This window comes from Eptatretus burgeri, chromosome 1 (assembly GCF_056783735.1).
Source record: "Eptatretus burgeri isolate ZD-2024b chromosome 1, Ebu_testis_v1, whole genome shotgun sequence".
Lineage (NCBI taxonomy): Eukaryota > Metazoa > Chordata > Myxini > Myxiniformes > Myxinidae > Eptatretus > Eptatretus burgeri.
This window is the reverse complement of record NC_140961.1, coordinates 109526656-109536655: the sequence shown is the minus strand read 5'-3', so window position 1 is coordinate 109536655 and position 10000 is coordinate 109526656. Positions and strand designations below refer to the sequence as shown.

Below are 10000 nucleotides of genomic sequence, written 5' to 3'. Positions count from 1 at the left end.
GCATAGTGATCTGGCACATGTTTTACGCCGGATGCCCTTCCTGACGCAACCCTGGTCGCCTCTTACGACACAGGGATATGGTACACCTATTTTAACCGAGGTATACACCGGCCCAGTATACTGGTACTCATTTCGCCGATCTCAGAAGGATGACAGGCTGAGTCAACCCCCTGGTGTATTAATTCAGTGGCCCAACAGGGCTTGAACTCAGGACCTTTTGGATCCCAAGCCGCTGCCCTAACCACTGCGCCAACACCAGGATATATATATATATATATATATATATATATATATATATATATATATATATATATATATATATATATATATATATATATATATATATATATATATATATATATATATATATATATATATATATATATATATATATATATATATATATATAAATACATTCATATGTATGTTTGTACAGTACCAGTCAAAAGTTTGGACACACCTACTCATTCAAGGGTTTTTCTTTATTTTTACCATTTTCGACATAGCAGAATATCAGTGAAGACAACAAAACTATGAAATAACTCAAATGGAATTATGTAGTAACCAAAAAAGTGTTAAACAAATTAAAATATATTCTATATTTTAGATTATTCAAAGTGGCTACCCTTTGCCTTGATGACAGCTTTGCACATGCTTGGCATTCTCTCAACCAGCTTCATGAGGTAGTCACCTGGAATGCTTTTCCAACAGTCTTGAAGGAGTTCCGTCATATGCTGAGCACTTGCTGGCTGTCTTTCCTTCACTCTGCGGTCCAACTCATCCCACGCCATCTAAATTGGGTTTAGGTCAGGTGAATGTGGAGGCCAGGTCATCTTCTGCAGCACTCCATCACTCTCCTTCTTGGTCACATAGCCCTGACACAGCCTGGAGGTGTGTTTTGGGTTATTGTCCTGTTGAAAAACAAATGATGGTCCAATTAAGCGCAAACCAGATGGGATGGCGTATCGCTGCATAATGCTGTGGTAGCCATGCTGGTTAAGTGTGCCTTGAATTCTGAATAAATCGCTGACAGTGTCACCAGCCAACCACCCCCACACCATCACATCTCCTCTTCCATGCTTCACGGTGGGAACCACACATGCAGAGATCATCCGTTAACCTTCTCTGCGTCTCACAAAGACACGGCGGTTTGAACCAAAATTATCAAATTTGGACTCATCAGACCAAAGGACAGATTTCCACCAGTCTAATGTCCATTGTTTTTGTTTCTTGGCCCAAGCAAGTCTCTTCTTATTATTGGTCTCCTTCAGTGTTGGTTTATTTGCAGCATTTCGACCATGAAGACCTGGTTCACACAGTTTCCTCTGAATAGTTGATGTTGAGATGTGTCTGTTACTTGAACTCTGTGAAGCATTTGCTTGGGCTGCAATCTGAGATGCAGTTAATTTGCGATTTCTGAGGCCGGTAACTCGAATAAACTTATCCTCTGCAGTGGAGGTAACTCCTTGTCCTGTGGCGGTCCTCATGAGAGCCAGTTTCATCAAAGCGCTTGATGGTTTTTGCGACCGCATTGAAGAACCTTTCAAAGTTCTTGAAATTTTCTGGATTGACTGAACTTCATGTCTTAAAGTAATGATGGACTGTCGTTTCTCTTTGCTTCGTTGAGTTGTTATTGCCATAATATGGACAAATACAAAAGACAAAATAATGGTCTTTTACCAAATAGGGTGATTTACTGGATACCAATCCCACCTTGGCACAACACAATTGATTGGCTCAATCGCATTAAGAAGGAAAGAAATTCCAAAAATAAACTTTAAACAAGGCACACCTGTTAATGGAAAATCATTCCAGGTGATTACCTCATGAAGCTAGTTGAGAGAATGCCAAGAGTGTGCAAAGCTGTCATCAAGGCAAAGGGTGGCCACTTTGAATATTCTAAAATATAAAATATATTTTTATTTGTTTTACACTTTTTGGGTTATGACATAATTCAATTTGAGTTATTTCATAGTTTTGATGTCTTCACTGATATGCTACCATGTCGAAGAAAGTAAAAATAAAGAAAAACCCTTGAATGAGTAGGTGTGTCCAAACTTGTGACTGGTACTGTACATTCATACATACTAGTGCGTGCCCGTACGTGCGTGGCCGTACGTGCAAAACAAAAACAAAACAAAAAAAAAACTTTCAAACCGCATGCCAGAAACAACAACCACACAGGCCGTTCCTTCACTCTTGTGTGCCCGTACGTGCGTGGCCATACGTGCGTGGCCGTACGTGCAAAAAAAATAAAATAAAATAAAAATAAACTTTCAAACCACGTGCCAGAAACAACAACCACACAGGCCGTTCCTTCGTTATCGCATGCCCGTACGTGCGTGGCCGTACGTGCAGAAAAACAAAAAAAAAAACTTTCAAACCGCGTGCCAAAAACAACAACCACACAAGCCGTTCCTTCACTCTCACGTGCCCATACGTGCAAAAAAATAAAAATAAAAACTTTCAAACCGCGTGCCAAAAACAACAACCACACAAGCCGTTCCTTCACTCTCACGTGCCCATACGTGCGTGGCCGTACGTGCAAAAAAATAAAAAAATATTTCAAACCGCGTGCCTAAAACAACAACCACACAGGCCGTTCCTTCGCTCTCGCGTGCCCGTACATGCGTGGCCGTACGTGCGTGGCCGTACCTGCAAAAAAAAAATTCAAATACTTTCACACAAACACACAGGCCGTTCCTTCGCTCTTGTAAATGACAACTGGATTGGGGCATTGTGTTTATCTATAAATGCACATATAGCCGATCAGCCCCGTCCGAAATTTTGGTCACCGCTATCAAATTAGGGGAGAATGTTCATAGTGTTTTTTATGAAGGTATAAACCCCTAGAGTTGGAAAACATGTGATAGCATTGTGGCGGTGGCAGCTTTATGGGAGTTATCCCCCTTTTTCCAAAATGGCTGCCAAATGCTCAATACCCTATATATAGCAGATTTTAGACCACCTAGAGCAGTGATACTGGTATCTACGACTTGGTTTGAGGGGTCAGATATATCATTTCTGTATTTACCTAAAATATTGGAGACAGCCTTAATATTAAAATTCAAGATGGCCACCAAAATGGCTGCAGACACATATTTAAATGACCGCGTTTAAGGTCCTAGAACAGTTACGACAGTGATTTTGGTGTACATTTCCAATATTTTAGGTAAATACAGAAATGATATATCCAACTGTAGTGAAATGTACATGATGACTCTTATACTCATCATTTACTGCCAATAATTACTGTTCATCGGCATCCACATCGTCATCCTCATCCGTACTCTCCACATCATCTGATGACCGATTCTCGCAGTCTGACAGTTTGCACATATCAGTGCACTTAAGTCCATTTGCCAGACATACACAATTTGGCATCGTACACTTCCTTGAACATTTGCAGGCCAGTCGGGCCAAGATAGCCTCAGGTGCTGGCTGACCATCCATCCAATCCACTACCATTTATTTATCGACTCCATCCATGTCAATTTCCCACCCTCTGCCAATGGGACTTGGTACACCTGGGTCTTGCTCAAGACATCTTCTCCATATTCCAGCCTGGTAGTTTGCCCTTTGTGCATGTTTGACTAAGCAGTCCCTGCAGGGTGGGAGCTGATGACTCTCTATCTCACCTTTCTTAACACAGAACAAGTTGTACCTGAGATCATTGACCTTGGTGAATGCTGCTTTGGGGCCATAGAGGAGACATGTGACACACTCTAGTTTGTTCATCAGTTCTGAGGAGAGGTCCCATTCCTGGCCCAACTCTGTGAATGTGTTCTTGATTTCCCTGTTGTTGGTCACTAATTTTAGAGCACTTGCCTTCCCTTTACCTGCGAAAGCACTGGTAGTGTCTCATCCAGTGTATGCATGTATACCAATAAGAGCTCTGCAGACATCCACAATTTGGCAGCGTACACTTCCTTGAACATTTGCAGGCCAGTCGGGCCAAGATAGCCTCAGGTGCTGGCTGACCATCCATCCAATCCACTACCATTTATTTATCGACTCCATCCATGTCAATTTCCCACCCTCTGCCAATGGGACTTGGTACACCTGGGTCTTGCTCAAGACATCTCCATATTCCAGCCTGGTAGTTTGCCCTTTGTGCATGTTTGACTAAGCAGTCCCTGCAGGGTGGAAGCTGATGACTCTCTATCTCACCTTTCTTAACACAGAACAAGTTGTACCTGAGATCATTGACCTTGGTGAATGCTGCTTTGGGGCCATAGAGGAGACATGTGACACACTCTAGTTTGTTCATCAGTTCTGAGGAGAGGTCCCATTCCTGGCCCAACTCTGTGAATGTGTTCTTGATTTCCCTGTTGTTGGTCACTAATTTTAGAGCACTTGCCTTCCCTTTACCTGCGAAAGCACTGGTAGTGTCTCATCCAGTGTATGCATGTATACCAATAAGAGCTCTGCAGACATCTATGCCGACAGTGGCAGCGACTTTCCCGATGTCACCTAATCTAGTTCTGGTTCTAGTTCCACATTTCTGGAATAACGGAGCTCCTATCTTGTCATGGAATGCCAAACACATGATAAAGACATCTGTGTCCTCTGCGCATATCACTACAGTCTAGTAGCCCTCTCTCGCAGCATGGACAGCATGGAAAAGTAGGTGCCCATCTGCTTCCTCCTGCTGGCACTGGAGATCTGGTACCTCTTCACTGCCCTGTGATGTAATTCTGCAGCATTTGTCATCTACAGTTACATACAGAATCTTCTCATGTAGTTTCTCTCTGTACACTGGCTTCCTCCATTCACTGACAATGAAGCTAATCAGACTGGTTTTGTTAGTTATTCCTGTCAGGAAACTTCTCCATTGCCTCACAATCTGTGCGCTTGTGATACCCTGCAGCTGGTGTTCAGTCTCTTCACCTCGTGCCGATCTCTCACTGTTCTTGATGGAATTATCTCGATACGTGTCGAACACAACATCTATTCTGGTACTTTTACTTCCTTCACGCAATGCTATAGACAGTATTGTAGTGGCAATGTCTCCAAACGTAGCTTGATCACCCTTTACTCTTTGAACTAAGTTCATTCCATTGACCACAGAAGCCGGATTTTGTGGTAGTTGGTCTGCTACTATCACATTCTTCTGCAAAGTAGTGGCTAAGGAAGCTTTGTTTTCCTGAGTAATCCGTCTGGGGTAGAGAGAGCCCAGGGTAGTGGTCCCAAGGGGTGAGAGCGGATGTCCTCCATCGTGAGATTGCGCCCTGGTGCCATCACTATGATGCGACCAAACAGAGACCGGTCAGTTTTCAAGATTATGTCCTTCCCACTTGTTTTCACTACCTTCTTCTTACACATATTTGTGAATGTCTTCAGCTTGTTGGTTTTCATCGGATCGTGAAATGGTTTCGCTGATGGGTCGTTCTCCAGTCTCTCGTTCTGGAAAGTGGCAGAACTCTGCTCTCCAATATCACATGCTTTCATCAGGTCAGAGGCAATGTCTCTGGGTGCCGATTTTGCAGTGGAAATGCTTATGAGGTCTTGCTTCTCTGAGAATGGGTTGACCCAGGCTTGAATGAGGCTGACGACTGCCGACACCGTTTCCTCATCTTTTTGGATTCTGGGCTGCTGTAGATCAGCATGGTTGAGTTCTGATTGGTTACCATGCACCATGTCTCTTTAGTGTCCAAGAAAAGCACTGCGGTACTCTGCTGTTATGGAGTACCTTTTGATGGCTCCTGCTTTTAGGCTGAACCGTGACGTGTCTCCAGGAGTCTGAGTGTCCTTGTTCACCGTAACCTCAATTGTCTGATCTACAGGTATCCGGCCAAAGGGATTATTGCTGGACCTCTGCACCAAGAAATGACCTTCCTGGAAGGCTCTATGTACATCAGGATTCTTCTCGGTAAGATTTGTCATCTGAGCAAAGTATGCAGACAGGTACCTCGCATAGTTGACCTTATCGTAGGCAAAACACCATGGGATCAAAGTTCTAATGGCATTGATGTGCAAATCCCAGTTTCCCTCACGAGAAGCATGCAGAAGGCCAAGTATCACGTGCTCTACCATGTCTATGTATGACATCCAATATCCCGATAGCTCCCCATTGTTGTGGTGGAGGTGTTCCGTGAAGGCTCTCCACAGGATCATCAACTCTAATAATTGTGGACTGTCGCGGAGATCACTGAAGTTATGTTGGTTGAGATCATCAGCTATGTCGTTCACTTTGTGTACACACGATTTGATCACAGTACTCTTCTCCTCGTTGCTGTCTACCCATAGTGTAAACTCTGCCCATGCCAGTCTCATCAAAGCTTCATAGATGCACTTGTGGACCCTGATAGCATGATTGTACTGTTTGCCATCAATTACCCCATTAATGGATCCCTCCGCGACTATCCCGGCTTCTATGCATGTGTCCTTCAAACCTGCATCACAGAACCGCTTTCCTATGATACTCAGTGCATTCATGATGGTGTGGAATGTTCCCATCCTCAAAAGTACATGGGAAAAACGCTCTTTGTGCTTCCAGGCAATTTCAACGGCTTTTGCATCGAGTGCTTGATCCATGACTATGACAAGAGTGTCCAGATATAGCTCATTTCTGATTAGATCTGACTGCTTGAGAATTTCATAAACTGTAGTCAACTCTGTAGCTGGTGCATTGATGGTGGGCAGGTACCCAACAACATCTTCTGAGATTGATTCTTGGTCCCTGGTTTTGATATTAAACCCAGTTCAACTTGGGATTGTCTGACAGTCTGAGTTTGTTTGTTTTGCAAGGACCCATGCCAGGTTCTTGTTACAGGCGACTTGAGCAGACTCTTGTGCTTCCAGGATGTGGCTCTCGCTGGTTGGTAGAGGTTGTGGACCTACACGTGCACAGGCTACATAGACTTCCAGCTCTTCGTGTTCAATGTTGACTGATCTTTGTTTCAGTTTGTCAATGATTGGAAGTTCAGTCGTGGGTGGATGAGGTCCATAGACCTTAGGCTGGATCGCTATTCCGTTGACTCGATGTGACGTACCTTTTCCAGTAAGTGTCTCCTCCAGTCTGTCTATATTATCCCATGCAAGATTTGTGAAGACATAGGGCTTGATGGAGACTGGAAGAACAGCTCTCTGGTTGAAGCCCATTGCTAACTTCTGGAGACACAGAGCGGTATCATTCTCTTCCAGCTGGTCATAAGACACCCCATGTCCAAACTTATTCAGTGTCCGAATAACCTCAATGTTTCCAATGAGTGCTTTTACCGCATAAGGAAGCAGGAAATGTTTTGGTGGTTTACACTGCCCACGTGTCACAGCGTATATCATGTCCTGGCTAAATAACTCGACTAGAATAGCAGTCCTTTGGGATTTATTCATAGTACCAGTAGGATTTCCAGTGAGGAGCCTGACCAGAAATCGCTCTAGCTGATTTGGTATGGCGATATGAGTAGCGACATCAGACGGATGATATGGCCACGGGGTGGAAATCATGTCCTGCTTGATGGCCGTTCGGATATGTGACGAAGTCTGATCTATGATCTTGTTGACATCTGTAGAATTGGCTTTCCAAAGCTTGAGCTCCCTATTATATGTAGAATTTGATTTTCCAAGACAACATCCTTTAATGATGCACAGCAGGGAACCATCAACAACTTTCCATTGTCGTCGGGAAATATTTCCACTGCACCTCCAAGCTCGGACTTCAGTCTTCTGTGCATATTCTTCTTCGTTGAATCCTTCAGAAGATTAACTCCACCAGACAACATTAATGATTCCAGTTTTGTGGTCAAGGATGTGACTGGTATAAGCCTCTTGTTGGGAATAATATCTGCTCTGATGTATTCGAAAAGTTCTTCATAAGCTTCTCCTTCAACCTTGTGATACAGTATAAATTCATGTGTCTCTTTCTCTTCTTCATTCTCATTGTCTCTAGTATAATTCCTATAGCATGAAGTGTGATAGTGTGCCTCGGCGGCAACAATGTCTCCACTGGTTAGTGCTACCATCCTTTCGTCTCCCTTTCTGACAGCACTCTCTTGTAGTGTTTTATCTACTCTCAGTTGTGAAGCTAGCGTAAGTTTTTCACGTGTATTGGAGTGCTTTTGGTACTTGACCTTGCTACAGAATATGCAGATCACATCATAAACTCTTGATTCTGTTGTCGATCTTCTGGAAGACCGTTTTGGAGGACAGCCACTACTACCAGGTAGATCACGACTGCTTTCACCTGCTTTCCTTTTCAAAGTCTCCAAGTCTCTTTTCATGGTGAAGATGCTTCTACATTTTCGATGATAGAACATAATTGGAACGTTTTTGCAACGTCTAAATTGGGGACATGGTTCCTGACTTTGGCGGCTTCAAGTAAGGTTAGCCAGGAGTCATGACTTTGAGGACTGATTAAATGTTCATCTTCGTCGGATACTGCCTGGTGTATGATGCACAGTTTCTTGGTGGGTCCCTGGGGTGTTTCCATGCTGATGGACATCTAATGCTAGTCTAATGTATTCCAGGCCTCTTACGTAGAACTTCCACAACTACCACGATACCTGAAAAAGAGAATATAAACATTATATTACATATATATATATATATATATATATATATATATATATATATATATATATATATTATAAATACATTCAGCCTGGGGGATTTGTCGGTATCAAATCGGGGGTGGGGAGGGGATACTCATAGTGACTATCTTGGCCACCAAAATGCCCAGTACTCTATATATAGCAGGTTTTAGACCACTTAGAGCAGTGATACTGATGTCTATGACTAGGTTTGAGGGGTCGGATATATCATTTCTGTATTTACCTAAAATATTGGAAATGTACACCAAAATCACTGTCGTAACTGTTCTAGGACCTTAAACGCGGTCATTTAAATATGTGTCTGCAGCCATTTTGGTGGCCATCTTGAATTTTAATATTAAGGCTGTATCCAATATTTTAGGTAAATACAGAAATGATATATCTGACCCCTTAAAACTAGTCATAGACACCAGTATCACTGCTCTAGGTGGTCTAAAATCTGCTATATAGAGGGTATTGAGCATTTGGTGGCCATTTTGGAAAAAGGGGGATAACTCCCATAAAGCTGCCACTGCCACAATGCTATCACATATTTTCTAACTCTAGGGGTCTACACCATCCCAAAAATCACTATGAGCATTCTCCCCCAATTTGATACCGACCAACCCCCCAGGCTGATCGGCTAAAAGGAAATCGAGAAATTATTGGAATACAGTAAGTCATCACTATCCGGAAGTCCGTACGTTGAAACCCGTAATGGGGAACGTGCTCTCACTTGGCCATAACTTGGGAAACACTTGTCCGATTAGTTTCAAACCTTGAGAAGGCAAACAAACAGAGATTGCTGGAATTATAGATAGAAGATAGATACTGTGGGTACAAAACACCAAGCAACATGTCCTGTCATTGGTAATTAAATGGCGCCCTTTCCCCAATCGGCCACGCCTTTTCTAGGAGCAACATGTCCACTCAGCAACATGTCCTGTCATTGGTTTGGTAAATAAATGGCCATAACTTGGGAACCACTTGACCGATTAATATCAAACCTTGTAAAGGCACATACTTAGGTCGCCAGCAATATACCTGGCAAGTTTCAATTAGATCGGACCAGTGGTTGACGAGAAACAGCGGTCACAGACAGACACGCACGCACGCACACATTGCTGGAATTATAGATAGATGAATATATTTATACATATATACTGTACGTATATATATATATATATATATATATATATATATATATATATATATATATATATATATATATATATATATATATATATATATATCCTCTTCTTCTTTCGGCTGCTCCCGTTAGGGTTCGCCACAGCGGATCATCCGTTATGATCCGCATAATGATTTGGCACAGGTTATACGCCGGATGCCCTTCCTGACGCAACTCTGGTCGCCTCTTACGACACAGGGATATGGTACACCTATTCTAACCGGGGGCATACACCCCGGTTGTATATCTATATATATATATATATATATATATATATATA

At 42.7% G+C, this 10000-nt stretch overlaps 1 protein-coding gene, 1 long non-coding RNA gene and 1 pseudogene across 4 annotated transcripts in view; 1 reads left to right on the top strand and 2 right to left on the bottom strand.

Moving 5' to 3' along the window:
• LOC147035162 (uncharacterized) overlaps positions 1 to 10000 on the top strand; it is a 257319-nt gene that overhangs the window by 142495 nt on the left and 104824 nt on the right. The window lies entirely within an intron of this gene.
• LOC147035163 (potassium voltage-gated channel subfamily A member 1-like) overlaps positions 1 to 10000 on the bottom strand; it is a 39665-nt gene that overhangs the window by 20600 nt on the left and 9065 nt on the right. The gene's annotated exons all lie outside the window — the stretch shown is intronic.
• LOC147035164 (uncharacterized) lies at positions 7491 to 8443 on the bottom strand (annotated as a pseudogene).